Source organism: Ranitomeya variabilis, chromosome 8 (assembly GCF_051348905.1).
Source record: "Ranitomeya variabilis isolate aRanVar5 chromosome 8, aRanVar5.hap1, whole genome shotgun sequence".
NCBI lineage: Eukaryota > Metazoa > Chordata > Amphibia > Anura > Dendrobatidae > Ranitomeya > Ranitomeya variabilis.
The window spans coordinates 127,004,031-127,020,108 of NC_135239.1; the positions used below are offsets into that span (position 1 = coordinate 127,004,031).

General features: G+C 46.9%; 1 protein-coding gene across 2 annotated transcripts in view; it reads right to left on the bottom strand.

Annotated features, from left to right (window-relative positions):
* Positions 1-16,078, bottom strand: part of GORAB (golgin, RAB6 interacting) — a 261,302-nt gene that overhangs the window by 79,127 nt on the left and 166,097 nt on the right. The window lies entirely within an intron of this gene.

Sequence of the window (16,078 nt, forward strand, 5' to 3'; positions counted from 1 at the left end):
TTCTTGTTTTCTTGTGTTTTTCTATAAAAACGCATGCGTTTTACCGCGTTTACATGCATTTTTTTCACACATGCGGTTTTTTTAAAAAACGCATGCAGATAAAAACGCAAGTGTGAAACCAGACTAAAAGACGCTTTTTATAGCAAAAAAGTTTTTGCGTCTCCACATTTTGAGACCTATAATTTTTCCACATTTTGGTCCACAGAGTCATGTGAGGTCTTGTTTTTTGCGGGACGAGTTGACGTTTTTATTGGTAACATTTTCGGACACGTGACCATTTTTTATCACTTTTTATTCCGATTTTTGTGAGGCAGAATAACCAAAAACCAGCTATTCATGAATTTCTTTTGGGAGAGGCGTTTATACCGTTCTGCGCTTGGTAAAATTGATAAAGCAGTTTTATTCGTCGGGTCAGTACGATTACAGCGATACCTCATTTATATAATTTTTTTATGTTTTGACGCTTTTATACGATAAAAACTATTTTATAGAAAAAATAATTATTTTGGCATCGCTTTATTCTGAGGACTATAACTTTTTTATTTTTTTGCTGATGATGCTGCATGGCGGCTCGTTTTTTGCGGGACAAGATGACGTTTTCAGCGGTAACATGGTTATTTATATCCGTCTTTTTGATCGCGTGTTATTCCACTTTTTGTTCGGCGGTATGGTAATAAAGCGTTGTTTTTTGCCTCGTTTTTTTTTTTTTTTTCTTACGGTGTTTACTGAAGGGGTTAACTAGTGGGCCAGTTTTATAGGTTGGGTCGTTACGGACGCGGCGATACTAAATATGTGTACTTTTATTGTTTTTGTTTGTTTTTTTTAGATAAAGAAATGTATTTATGGGAATAATATTTTTTTTTATTATTATTATTTATTTAGGAATTTTTTTTTTTTTTTTTACACATGTGGAAATTTTTTTTTTTACTTTTTTACTTTGTCCCAGGGGGGGACATTACAGATCGCTGATCTCACAGTGTGCACAGCACTCTGTGAGATCTCCGATCTCACTTACAGCCGTGCAGGCTGCAGCTTTCATCTGCAGCCTGCTCCGACCCGGAAGTGCTCCCTGCAGGACCCGGATACAGCCCCTCGGCCATTTTGGATCCGGGGCCTGCAGGGAGAAGACGTTCGGTACGAGGTGAGTACATCACCTTGTACCGATCGTCTCAGGGAAGCACGCAGGGAGCCCCCTCCCTGCGCGATGCTTCCCTGTACCGCCGGTACACCGCGATCATGTTTGATCGCGGTGTGCCGGGGGTTAATGTGCCGGGGGCGGTCCGTGACCGCTCCTGGCACATAGTGCCGGATGTCAGCTGCGATATGCAGCCGACACCCGGCCGCGATCGGCCGCGCTCCCCCCGTGAGCGCGGCCGATCGCGTATGACGTACTATACCGTCACCGGGAATTAAGGCCCACCCCACCTCGACGGTATAGTACGTCATACGGGATTAAGGGGTTAAGCACAGTAATTTAGACAAAGTTATCCATGCCTCTAACCGAAAAAATTGGCATGTGTTACAGAATGACAAAGATTTATCATCAATCTATAAAAATGCTCCAAAATTTGCATATAAACGTGCTCATAATCTTTCGGATTTATTGGTGCATAATAGAATATCTGTACCTAGAAATAATTGGCTCACCGGTAATACATCTACCGGGAATTATAAATGCGGCAATTGTAGATTTTGCCATCTCCACTCAACAAAAAATCCTTTACAAATAGGTTCTATCACCCATGTCGTAAAAGATTTTTATTTCTTGTAAGAGTAAATTCGTTGTTTACGTTTTGTTCTGCCCGTGCCGATATTTTTATATCGGAAAAACAATAAGACCGTTGATTAAAAGGTTTGGAGAACATTATAATTCAATTTCAACTGGTAAGGGCTGCCTAAGATTAATTCAACATATGAAAGACAAACACGGAGCCAACCCTGATTTACTCAGCTTTGCTGGTATAGAAACCGTGACGTATTCCTCGCAGGGAGGTGATCAAAAGAGATTTCTCTTACAAAAAGAAGCCAAATGGATTCTAAACGCAAATGCTCAGGGGCCAATTGGCTTAAATGACAAATTGGATATGTCTGTATTTTTATAAGATCTTTTAATACGGTATGGCATTGATGATATGAGAGAGGTCACTTAGTATATATTTTTTATAAATAAATTGAGATCGTATGAAGGTTTGAGAAAATGTAAAAATATAGCTCCCTACCTAGATTGCATGTCTGTATGTAGATTATTTTATATGTCACAATCACAAACTGTTCACAATTTTGAAATGTTATGTTTCTAATTATGGTTACACGTCTGAGTCCTTTAAAAGGAAATGACGTGGTGTAATCTACTCTCTGGACCCGTTGAAGCACATTGTTGTGCGAAACGGCCGTCGTCCACGCTCCAATACCGCACCCTCCTGTATACCTGTATTTTTGATGTCCTGACGGATGTTTTGCACACAGTTTCTCCAATAAAGTTCACGAACATCACTGCTATCCTGGGGTGAGTGCCGCATATTCTTTTTTCTTTTCGAATGGATTTTGGAGTATAGAGAATTGTCTGTTAGCTTTGTTCGTAAGTTTGGTCAGGGCAGTCTCAGTGCAATGGTGGGGACGGAAGCTAGATTTGTAGGCTGTCGAAGAGAGAGTTAGATGAGATCCGGAATGTCTCTTACTCCTCTGACCTTGCGGATGATGGACAACTTTTTGTCCTCGGGTAGAAAATGGTAATTAGACCTACCGGTAATTGTATTTCCAGGAATCCATCCTGACAGCACCATTGGAGGACGTCCTTCTTACCCTCAGTGGGAAAGGAACAACAAGTGGTTAAAAGGACCCTCCTCACTCCACCCACTAGTGATTTTCTAAGTACCATATCTGGATGGATGCAAAAAAGAGAGTTTATTAACAGTCATACACCAATGTTACATCACATTAGTCAATAGTATAAACTTGCAGTGGGAGGGAACTAGTAGTGATGTGAGCATGGATTCCTGGAAATACAATTACCGGTAGGTCTAATTACCATTTTCCAGTTCACCACCTGACAGCACCATTGGAGGAATACCAAAGGAAGGTAAACTAGGGTGGGACTACTACATGTAATACTTTTCTACCAAAGGCTAACTGATCTGTTGAGACATCTAATTTATAGTGTCTGGCAAAGGTAGAAAGACAGGTCCAAGTTGCCACCCTACAAATCTGCTCTGCTGAGGCTCCCCCCTTCTCTGCCCATGATGTAGAGATAGCTCGAGTTGAATGGGCTCAAAGAATATCCGGGGATCTTTCCCTTGGTCTGTATACGCTAGGTTTATCATGGTTTTGATCCACCTAGCAATGGTAGATTTTGCTGCCTTACAACCCCTATTTGGACCCCCGTACTGAATGAACAAGTTAGTATCCCGTCTCCAACCTTCCGTCGCCCCCAGGTATTTTAGAACAGTCTCCCTAACGTCAAGGTTATGGTAGACCCCTTCCTTAGTGTTTCTAGGGTGTTGGCAGAATGACGGAAGGATTATCTCCTGATTTATATTCATTGAGGATACTACCTTTGGGAGGAAGGCTGTGTTAAGTCTTAAGACTATTCTGTCGTCAAAGATCTGAAGATATGGATCCTGAATGGATAGAGCCTGCATCTCCCCCAATCTTTTAGCTGACGTGATGGCAATCAGGAAGGCTGTTTTAAAGGAGAGATTGGCTATGCTCATATCTTCTGATAATAAGTATGGGGTTTTACACAGGGCATTAAGGACCAAGTTTAAGGGTATGTGCACACGATGCAGATTTAGTGCAGTTCTGCAGCGTTTTTTTCTGCAGCAGAAACGCTGCAGAACTGCACTGTGATTTACATAACAATGTAAATCAATGTGAAAAAAAAAAAGCTGTGCACATGGTGCAGAAAAATCCGTGCAGAAACGCTGCAGATTTCAAAGAAGTGCATGTCACTTCTTTTGTGCAGAACTGCAGCATTTCTGCACCCATAGACTTCCATTTTGTGGGTCAAATCCGCATAAAAACTGCAGATGTAAATACCATCTGCAGTTTTTATGCGGATTTGGGTGTCAAAACCGCAGCAGACGGAAGTGACGTCAGTGATGTGGAGGAAGTGTGTGGGCGGAGTCGTACTGTCGGATGGGGATCGATGTGAGGCGTATGGTATGTATAGTGTCTGTGTGTGTGTGTCTGTGTGTGTCTGTGTGTCAGTAGTGACTCATTGTAGTCATTCGTCGGGTTGGACTACTTCTCCCATCGAAATGTGATGATGGAAGAGTTGTCCCATCGTCAGGCGACTGACTACAATGGGTTAAAAACACTAACACACATAAAACATACATTACATACAACATATAACATGTAGTACATACTCACCACATACGTCCCCGAAGGCCACCCACCATCCACGATCATCCTTGTCCCAAAAAAAGAAAAAATCTTTTCCGTCGCAATCCATAATATCGCTTGTCCCACGACGTCCTCCGGTGATACACTGCAGGAGTTAATCGCTCCTGCAGTGTATTGGAGCTGCCCGTTCGTTTCCTGGAGTTAAATGAACTCCGGGAGCTCTCTTTACGGCAATCGAACTGCCGTGAAATTTCTCACGCAGCAGTGCCGTAAAGTGAGAGTCCCGGAGTTCATTGAACTCCGGTAAACTCGCGCGCATGCGCAGGCACACTGCAGGGGCTTTAGCTCCTGTCAGTGTGTTTTGGCAGCCATGGAGAGCAGTCACATCTCCTGGTGTGGCTGTTCTCCATGGCAGATCGTCGTGGGACACTCGATATTAATGGACTACGTCGGAAAAGACTACAGATCATCAAGGGATTTGTAAGTATGGTTAAATTTAGAATATTAAAATACTTTTTTCCTGTATCTTTTTTTTGTGTTCAGTAATTTGGGTTTAATAATGGATAGGCATCTTATAGACGCCTCTCCATTATTAACTGGGGTTAACCCCTTATTACCCCATATCCCACCGCTGCAAGGGAGTGGGAAGAGAGAGGCTAAGCGCCAAATTTGGCGCATCTTAGAGATGCGCCATTTCTGGGGCGGCTGCAGGCTGGTGTTTGTAGCCGGGGGGGGGGGCAATATCCATGGCCCCTCTCTAGGCTATGAATATCAGCCCGCAGCTGTCTGCGTAGCCTTTTCTGGCTATAAAATATAGGGGGACCCCATGTCATTTTTTTCTGGGGTCCTCCTATTTTAAATAGCCAGTAAGACCACGCAGACAGCTGTGGGCTGATATTCATAGCCTGGGAAGATTAACCCCTTCCCTGGCTACAAATTAGCAGCCTGTAGTCGCTGGCTTTCCCTTTCTGGACATGAAAATTGGGCGGGAGCCTACGCTAATTTTTTTTGAAGTGTTAATAATGGATAGGCGTCTTTATAAACGACTCTCCATTATTAACTGGGGTTAACGTCACCTTAGGCTACGTTCACATTTGCGTTGTTGGGCGCAGCATCGGCGACGCATACGTCATGCGCCCCTATCTTTAACATGGGGGGGCGCATGGACATGCGCCGGTATGCGTTGTACTGCGTTTTATGACGCATGCATCATATAGACGCACAAGACAGGGCGCAGGGGACGCTACTTGTAGCGTTTTCCCTGCGCCGAAAGTCCCGATCTGTAGGATCTTATGACAACGCATGCGTTGCAAAACGCTGCGTTGTGTACATGCGTTGTTGGTTGCGTCGCTGCGCCCAACAACGCAAATGTGAACGTAGCCTAAAATGCAACATGTAGCGTCCTCTGCGCCCTGACACTTGCGCCAAAAATGACGCATGCTTCACAAAACGCAAGACAACGCATGTCCATGCGCCCCCATGTTAAATATAGGGGCGCATGACGCATGCGTCGCTATGCGTCGCCGAACCTGCGCCCGACGCAACGCAAATGTGAACGTAGCCATACAATGTCAAGGTGACGTTAACCCCTTATCACGTTTTTTTTTTTTTTTTCTAAACTTTATCTCTTTATTTAGCTTTAAAAAAAAGCTGACAAACCAGCATAAAAAACGCACAAAAAATGCACAAAAAACGCATAAAAAAATGCAGGAATTGTCAGCTGCCTTTTCTGCCAGAAGATGCAGATTTTGTGCAGAAAATTCTGCACTAAATTTGCATCGTGTGCACATACCCTAAGTCCCAAGGAGGAGTTGATTTTCTTACAAGTGGTCTCATTCTTTGTGTGACCCTGGAAAATCTTGCCATCCAAGGGTGAGAGGCTAGTGACATATCAAAAAAGACACTAAGTGCTGCAATCTGTACTTTTAAAGTACTAGGTCGGAGGCCTTTCTCAAAACCGAGTTGCAGGAAATCGAGGATTCTGGGGATATCGGGCTTTGAAGTATCCGCAGGAACCTCTCCCAGAACAATAGCGTTTCCAGATTTTATTATAAATTGCTGAAGGCTTTCTGCTTGCCTGGAGTGTGGTAATGACCTCCTCTGACAGGCCTCTAGATCTCAGGGTTCGCCGTTAAGGATCCAAGCAGATAGGTGTAGAGAGTCTGGATCTTTGTGGAACACTGGCCCCTGTAGTAGAAGATCTTGCCTGTTCGGTAGTAAGATTGGTCTCTCTGTTGACATTCTGGATAGTAGAGAGAACCAGCTTTTTGGCCAAAAAGGAACCACCAGGATTACGGTTGCTCTCTCGTCTCGTATCTTCCTGAGTGTCTTCGGTATCAGAGGAAGAGGCGGAAATGCGTACAGGAGGCCTTCTCCCCAATACTGAGATAAGGCGTCTACTCCTATGGCTCCATCTAGAGGATTGAGAGAGAAAAATGCTCTTGTCTTCGTATTTGACCTGGTGGCAAATCGATCTACCTGAGGTGTTCCCCACTTCTGGCACAGACTGCTGAATATCTCTGGGTTCAGTTCCCATTCTCCGGGATGTACAGGCATTCTGCTCAAGAAGTCTGCTACTTGATTCTTGGCGCCTTCCAGGTGGACTGCCAAGATGGATTTGACAGATTTCTCTGCCCATCTGAAAATCTGGTCTGCTAGGTGTTGCAGCGGTGGATGTTTCGGACCTCCTTAGGGTCTTAGAAATGCCAATGCTGTGACATTATAGGACAGTATCCTTACGTGTCTGCCTCTGACCTGTGACTGGGCCTGGTATAACACCTTCCAGATCGCATACAGCTCCCTGAAGTTTGATGACCTTGCAGCAATCTGAGGACTCCATTCTCCCTGGTAATATGTTTTTTCTATATGTCCGCCCCATCTGAATTGACTGGCGTCTGTGGTAACCGTAACACAGGGATCGAGGATCCATGGAGCTCCCTCTTTTAGGTTGTTTGGTGTGGTCCACCAGGTTAGGGATTTCTTTACTGACGGAGAAACAATCATCTTCCTGTCCAAGGAGCTTTGTTTCCTGTTCCAAGATTTCAAAACCTCTCTCTGCAATCCCCGCAAGTGGAATTGGCTCCATTTCACACAGGGTATGCATGCCGTCATAAAGCCCAGAATCCTCATTGCCTCTCTTATGGAGAGGGTACTTCTTCTGAATTGGTGTATGTGCCTGATCAAGGCCTCCTGTCTGTCTTCCGGTAAGAAAGATGTTCGGGAGTTGGAGTCTAATATGACCCCCAAAAATTTCATTCTGGAATTTGGGACCAGGCATGATTTTTTCCAATTCACAATCCACCCCACGTCCTGTAGAATGGAAAGTGTGAAGCTGTAGTCCATCTGATGTTTGTGGTTCCGACTGACTTGTCTTGGGAAGGTTCAAGCTTGAGATGGATGCCTGAACCTCCTGCCGAATCATTGACCTCATACTGGTTAATAACGCAGTCTGTTCATCACCCACAATCTTAGATGTGCACGACTTGCATAATGGTTTCCGCCAATTTTCCAGGAATTTAGCAGCACATATCGGGCATTTACTCTTCCCGGATTTTCTCCTTTCAGGTGCGGGGATGGGAGGCTCTGCCTAGAATACATAGAGATACCCCGTAGATAGGGAAGTAGGGGGAGGGGTGAGCATTGTGGTATGGCTTAGTATAGCCCACTCACGTGCCCCTGAAGCTTGTCAGCCCCCTCAGGTGTGGCTGTCTCTTCCATAGTGAAGATTACACCGTATAGCCGAGTGCTCCCTGTCAGGATGGCTGGCGGCATAAAGACCCCCTTATGACATTTATATAGGATTTTACCTGGTTGATCCTGCCCTCCTTACTGCCGCTGCGGCTGACATGCTGCAAAGCCTCATCGAGGCCGGCGCTGCTGCCGGCGTCCTCGTGCTCCGGCGCTTGCCGCGGCTGGAAGTGACGCGGCCGTCGAACCCGGAAGTGGCCGCCTGGATGCGGCCGCAGGAGCAAGCTGCGGCCGCACGATGGAAATCGGTTGCCGCTGCAAGCGACCGCCGCATCACCACCCAGCAAACAGGCGCCTGGACCGAGAGCCCCCTGTGCAGAGGAAACGGACCAGACCCCAGGAGCAGCGCTACACTGGGGAGGCTGAGGGACCCCCCATAGCAGGTATCAGCCGCAGATATCTTGCGGCAGGGAAGGGAAAAGGCTTGGCCCCCCGATCCCCACCATCTGCACAGCACCGTCGGAGGAAAAGCTTGCCGTTTCTATCCACATTGGGACAGGAAAAACACTGGTGGGTGGAGTGGGGAAGGTCCTTTTAACAGTTTGTTGTTCCTGTCCCATTGAGGGCAAGAAGGACGTCCTCCATTGGTGCTGTCAGGTGGTGAACTGGAAAACAATGTTGGTTTACTGAGTCCAGAAGAATGCCCAGGAATTTCTGACAGGTTGAGGGAACTAGGCGTGACTTTTCCAGATTGACTAGCCACCCGAGACCCTGCAGGGATGATATTATATGGTTTAGCCGGGTACTACTCTGGACATCCGACCTCCCCACTATTAGGAAATTGTCCAGGTATGGTATGACCAGGGTATCCTGTTCTGTTAAATAGGCCATAACTTCCGCAATTACTTTAGTAAATACATGCGGCGCCTTGGACAAACCGAACAGCATAGCAGCGAATTGAAAATGGCTAACCTGGCCGCCTAGCTGTACCGCCACTCTGAGATATTGCTGGTGATCATGGTAAATAGGCAGATGGTAATAAGCATCCTTTCAAGCCAGTACTGTCATGAAACACCTGGGAAACAGAAGTTTATTTGCAGACTTGATGGATTCCATCTTAAAAAGTATGACCCTGCAGGAATCTATTTAGCTTTCTAAAATTTACAATGCTTCTAAAAGAATCATCAGGTTTGGAAATTAGTAATATGGGAGAACAAAACCGTTTCCCTTCCTGGCCCCTAGAGACTTCCACCAGGACTCTCTTATCCCTTAACTGTAAAACTTACATTTCCAGGGCCCGTTGGAGGGTCAGGGGAATTTTTGAAAGTTAACAGGAAGGAGTCCGGAGAAATACTCCGAAACTCCAATTTTAGGCCGGATTATATAATACCAAGGATCCAGGCGCTGGATGTTATATGGACCCATTGATTGTAAAAATATTTTAAATCTACCGCCCACCGGGATATTAAAGCTAGCGATAGGTGCGCCTACGCTTGGACGATGAGGCCCCACCGAAGTAAGCACCTCTCTTCTTTGGTTCTGCCGGTTCTCAGTCTCTGTCTGCATATTTGCTTCGGAAGTACGACCTCTTCTTAAAAGGTGTTTCCAGGCATGGTATGGCCCATAATTTTGCTGTAGCATGTGTGTCCCCCTTCCAGCTCTTTAGCCAGATCACTCGGCAGGCAGCGTTCGACATGCCAGCAGATCTAGCAGCCAACCGTAAAGAATCCACTGTAGCATCCGCAAGGTAAGCAGCCCCTGTGCGGATTTGTGAGAGGGAGTCAAGCAACTTGTCTCTAGGGACCTTAGAACGTAACTGATCCTCCAGCTGGCCCAGCAAGACCATCATGAATCTGGTGGTGCAGGTACTTGCAATTGCTGGCTTAAAAGCCCAGCTGACGACTCCCACACCAGCTTCAGTCTGTTTTTCTGTCAGACGGATCCGTCAGAAGACCCCCGTCTTCCAGCGGTAGTGCAGATCTCTTTGACTAGGAGGCCACGGCCGCATCCACTTTAGGAATCTTAACCCATTTCACCAGTACATCATCATCTAATGGGTATCTCCGTTTTGCGGTGGATGGAATGAATCCCTTATCCTGCTTGTCCCATTCCGTTTTAATGAGGCTTTTAACTGTGTCAATTACCAGGAAGGACTTGTGAGTCCTCTGACACAAGCCTGCAAACATAAGATCCTGAGCCGATTTGGGCTCTCTACTGTCCTTGACCCCCATAGTGGCTCGCACCGACCTCACCAATGAGTCCATATTTTCAACGGGGAAGCAAGGAATCCCCCTCCCCGTCCGAAGATGAAGGGGACTCTGATGATTCAAATTGCTGCCCCCCCATTGACGGACTAGATTCTGAGCTCACTCTAATGCTAGCTCGTTTATGGGCCTTTCCCTTAAGGGAGCTCCTAATTTCTTCCCTAATGACAGCCCTTAGATCCGATGCAGGAGCCTCCTGCTCCTGGGTCTGGCATATGCCTGACAAAGCATTTTAAGCATAGCTGTCAGGCAGGGGTACTGTGCACAAAGCACATTGCTTGTGCTTAGTTTTTGCAATCTCTTAACCTGGGATTAGAGCATAGAAGGGGGAAATCAGCTTACCAGGTGATCATACCCCACTCACCACCCAAAGCTGTATCTCAGTGGAGTATCGGTTCTGGAGGAGGGAATCTGGTGCACAACGTAGGGGTCAGAGAAGGCTGGGTCACAGGCGCTTTACTGCCACCGTCGGAATTTGCCACCGGTCAGCTTTCTGGATGAAAGCAGGGAGCTTCACTCCACCTGCGCTGCGCCCTCGCAACCCAGGGCGGCCTCCCCCGGGCCCTGGGATCGCGATATCCATCTGCCAGATGAGGTGGTGTCTGAGTGCAGAGCACCCCCGACGTTGCATCTGGCGTCCCAGGCTCTGCCGTTCTCTCAGATACAGCGCAGAGGCTGCTTGGACCCAGGTAAGCTTGCTTCCCGCAGGTTCCCACTTCAGGACAGGAACCCAACTGAAGAGGTGAGGGGGACTGCCGCCTTTTTAACCTGTAGGTTCCTGTCCTGAAGGTGGAAAGATCCCCTCTCTCGAGGGGTGCTGTCGTGGCGATAGGAAAATGAGCGGTTTTAACAACCTTCATTCACAATTATTTTGCATTGTAAATGCAGCTTAATTGTTGATGAGATCATCAACTTTAAAGTGAGTTACTGGGAAGATCCAGAGGATATTAGGAGAAAGATCTCCTTGATCAAGTCCTAGTAACTTATAAATTAGGGCTACACAACAACTTTGTCTATGGCACAGGTCAGGAGGCAAATGATTGTTATATGCTACTACTACTACGTCACAGCTGAAGAGTAAAGGATAGGGTCAGCACTGCAACCTACAAGCCACCATGACAGCAATAACAAGTCATAAAAATCCAAGTGGTTCCAAAGTAGTTATTAAGCTACCTTGCATGTTGCAAAGTGATCCCATTCACTTGCACTATGCTGCAATGTAGCCAAAGCAAACCGCGATCTTTAGCAACACAACTTGTGGTGTGTCCAAAGTCGCCAAATAAACCCAGTCTTAACTGATGCGATCAAAGGGATAAACTGCTGTCAAAGTGAGAGCTAAGCTGTCATCACACAGCTACTTACCTTCTGCATTGTGGCAAGGAACCTGTGCAAAACCACTGTACTGTGATATGGAAGTGCTGCAGAATAAGGTCACTTAATCACCCCCTCCCACCTTAAAAATAGGATAATGATGCACTTTAGAGTTCAACACAAAAGCACTCTAAGCTTGCTAATTATAATTTGTGTAAAATGTAAACATTAAAAATGAAAAATTACTATGACAGTATTATACCACTGTTAACACATGTATTCTGTATGTTTTCAGCAAAAACAGGAATTTTTGTGCACTCACCGTAAAATCCTTTTCTTCAAGCCATTCATTGGGGGACACAGACCGTGGGTGTATGCTGCTGCCAATAGGAGGCTGACTCTAAGTGATACAAAAGTTAGCTCCTCCCCTGCAGCATATACCTTCCTGCTGGCTCTCAGCTAACCAGTTCAGTGCAAAAGCAGTAGGAGATCAATAACAACATAAAGTATAGCATTATATATGAGAGTATAGCATGTCAAACTATAAAACAAGCAGAAGCTAATAACAGGGTGGGAGCTGTGTCCCCCAATGAATGTCTCGGAGAAAAGGATTTTACGGTGAGTACACAAAAATCCCTATTTCTCCTTCGCCTCATTGGGGGACACAGACCGGGGGACATCCCAAAGCAGTCCCTGAGTGGGTACAACATCAGATCAGACCCTGTGTAACCGCTACTTACAAGAGCGCCAGCGTGGCCTGCAGAGACGGCCTGCCCAGACGCACATCTGCGGAAGTCTGGGAATTATAGAGCTTCAACACTGCATACGGACTGTACGAACCCGCAAGCTTGCAGGCGTGCTTTACAGACGCCTGGTGCCAAGAGCCCAAGAAACCTCAATCGACAGAGTGGAGTGGAGTTAGGCTGACGTCTAACCCGGAAGGACTCTTGGATGGTGTAATGAATCCACCAGGCTAACATGGCCAATGAAATGGCTAAACCCTTCCTGTAACCATCAGGAAGCCTTCCTCTGACCGTCAGGAAGCCCAAATAAGGTGTCCAACCTTCGGATGGACGCCGTGCATGATACGTACCTACTCAGAACACTCACTACTTCCAGAATATGGAGAACCCATCCCTCCCATTTTATGGACTGGTGCCGAAAGAGATGAGGGAAGAACGATGCCCTCGTAACATTGGGAATACAATACCACCATGGTAACAAGGGACGGGGATGGCCTGAGGACAACCTTGCCTTGATGGTAATAAGGAAAAAAGTCTGAAAGAACAGAGCGTCTAGCTCCGAAGACTTGTCAGGATGACGAGATCGCAGATAAAAAAGGGGCGACCTTCCCTGATAGTAAAGTCTGTCCGGATCAAAAAAAGGGAGTCTACTGTATGACTCCCAGGATCTTTTTTTTTTTTTTTTTTTCAGGCATGCGCAGTTTGCGCTGCCCTTCGAACTTACAGCGCAGGTGCCGGGGACGTTCATGAAGGAAATGGAGGCGGTGCCTGAAGGCCCTGAGTGATGGCTGGGAGGAGTTTGTGTCGGGGGGAAGACATGCCCCCCTGACAAAATAGAGGTATGAGGGACAAATTATAAAAACGATTATTTCAGCGTTGGCAGGGACACCAACTAAAAGAGCCACCTTGACAGAATGCAGCATTAGTGCAGCACAAGGTGGCTCCTTCAGTTAAAAACGCCTGGGGGGAGGGGTGACAGATTCCCTTTAAGGTCCCAAAGATCTAGTGGTATGTGAAAGGGAAGGACCACATGTGAAAACTCCCTGCGAGAAAGTCCCTACTTGCAGTTTCGCTGCAATAAGTCGGAAAAAGTACTAGCTCCGCAAACAAAAAACCTAACGTGGTCCGTGCGGATCTCCCAGGACCACTGGGGGCCTTCTTGCTTCCAAACGACTCTCGGAAGTAGGGGAAGGGGGGTTATGGAAACTGGTACCACGGAAGAACCAGAGCATTCACTGCAATGGCTTTTGGATCTTGAGGCCGAACCATGAACACGAGCACATTGGCGTTCAGCCTGGACGCCATCTGATCTACATCTGGAGTGCCCCAGTGAAGACAGATCTGATGGAAGACTTCCGGGAGAGGCGGGACCCTGATGGCTGACGAAGTCTACCACCCAGAGATCTACTCCTGGGATGTGTACTGCCGAGATCACCGAATGATAGATCTCGGCCCCTCAGAGAATGTGAGGTACCTCGTCCATGCTGCCTGACATAGGGTACCTGCTAGATGATTGACGTATGGCACAGCCGTGGCATTATCCAATTGAATTCGGATGGGGAGACGAGCCAAAAGGCAGAGGACCTGCTGTAGGACTTGCCGTATTGTTCAGATCCCCAGAACAAAGATCGGGAGAAGAAGGCTGGCATCAGTAGTCACTAATAATCATTGAACCAGAAGGAACTCCCCTGGATGAGGACGAAGCTCAGAGACTATTCTCTGAAAGCCTGTTTGACCTACAGAAAATGAACGGAGCGAAGGAAACAGCTTCCATTGCTGTCCCCTTTTTCCCTCATGACCCTCCCAGCAAATCGAATGGAATGAGTGATCAAGTAAGTGAGTTCTGAGTTGAAGGGCTACGGCCTTGTCTCAAGGGAGAAATACCAACCCTCTGGAAGTGTCCAGGATCATCCTCAAAAAGGATATCTGCTGGGCTGGAAAAGAGGAAAAACCTGTCTAGATGAAGCTGCCAGCCCAGGAGAGAGAGAGGGTATAGCAATTGATATAGACGACTTAGCGTAGTCCTGGAAGAGCGGCTAGAAAGTCGATCGGATAGGGCAGGACGACCACGCTCTAGGGTACAAGAGGAACATGACAGCCGCCATCCATGACCCTTGCGAACACTCAGGGTGTGGTAGGAAGGCCGAAGGACAAGGTTGTGACTTGAAAATGTTGTTTGCGAATGGAAAAGTGAAGGAATTTTTGAACTTCAGTTGTTTGGCGTCAGTCTGCTCCGACATAGTGACGGATCGACGGATCCGTCACAATTGTTGAAAAAATGGTTCTAACGGATCCGTTTTTTTGACGGATCCGTTACTTGGGGGTTGTCTGGGAAAAGTATCTACTTTTTGGAGCATGCGCAATTGAAAAAGCGGATTGGGGCGATGGATCTGCCAAAATGACGGTCGCGACGGATCCGTCACCCATAGGCACCCATTCTATGGAATGGCGGACGCGACGGATCAGTCACGAACTGCCATTTTGGCGCAGACAAAAAACGTTATAATGTCCGTCTAGGTCTAGATGACGTCCGCCAAATCTCGACAGATCCGTCGCATGGCAGATGGAACGGATGACCATCCGCCACAATCCGTCGCTAATGTATGTCTATGGGAAAATAGCGGATCCGCAAAAAAAAATGGCGGATCCGCTATTTGAGGAAAATGGCGGTTTCAGACTGACGCCAAAAGACTGAAGTGTGAAAGAGGCCTAAGCATCCCGAATGTTGGTAGATGCCAGAAAATCCACCCTTTTTCCGTTTAAGTAATGTCTGACCGGAGGAACTCCATCCGAAGAAGGAGGACCATGTACAGCTTGGTAAAAGTTTGAGGTCCAGGATCAGTCTTATTTTTCGGTCCCCCATTTTGGAACCAAGATCCCTTAGATCTAGACCGTCCTGGACAATTCTTCCACTGCTGGTTGGGTCTATAGGAAACATGCGATCCTAGGGAGTGATGTCAGAATCTTTTTGATCGCAGAGTACGCTTCCATACTCTGAGCTATAATGCCCTTCTGGGTGTAATGGCATTTGCTGCTGACAGCGCCGTGCAAATAGCTGCATCCGAGAGGCGTGAACCAGCTAGTCTCCCGCTCAAGAAATTTTGATTGACCAGCTGTACTGTCTTCAGGAAAAGGTTACTGATGTGAATCAAAGTAGTTAAGGTCTCCGACCAGAAGACCACTGCTCAAGCAACCCATGCGGTGGCTAAGGAAGGGTAGAGCACTCAACCCGAGGCTGCAAGACAGATCAAACCAGATTTGCTATCTGACAGTCCGTTGTAATTTTAATTGATAACCCATCGGGCAGGGATACTGGTAGACAAACCACAGGAGGCTCTACCCGGTTAATCTCCCAGGTGGCAGAATGCGCGGCTGTATCCAGAAGGTCAGGAAAAGCTGTTTCTTGCTACCTCCGCTCTCTTTTGACAGTGCAGACTTAAAATGATGAACCCTCGATCCACCACCCTCTGAAGTGGAGAGGGATCTTCTGCCTTCTTGCATCATCTGCTAAATAGTGGAGATGCAGAGCGGGGTGTTTGGATGCCAAAAAAAGGGTGCCACTGTACATCCACAGAGTTCAGGTCACCGGGAGGACAGGGCTGGTTCCGGTGTTAGGCCTGGCTTCAGAAGAGTATACATGGAGGCAACACTCAATGTGCTAGTCTATTGATGCGTCTATTGATGGTGTGGGGAGATCGGTGAACTTTAAAAGGACCCATCGCCCTTAAG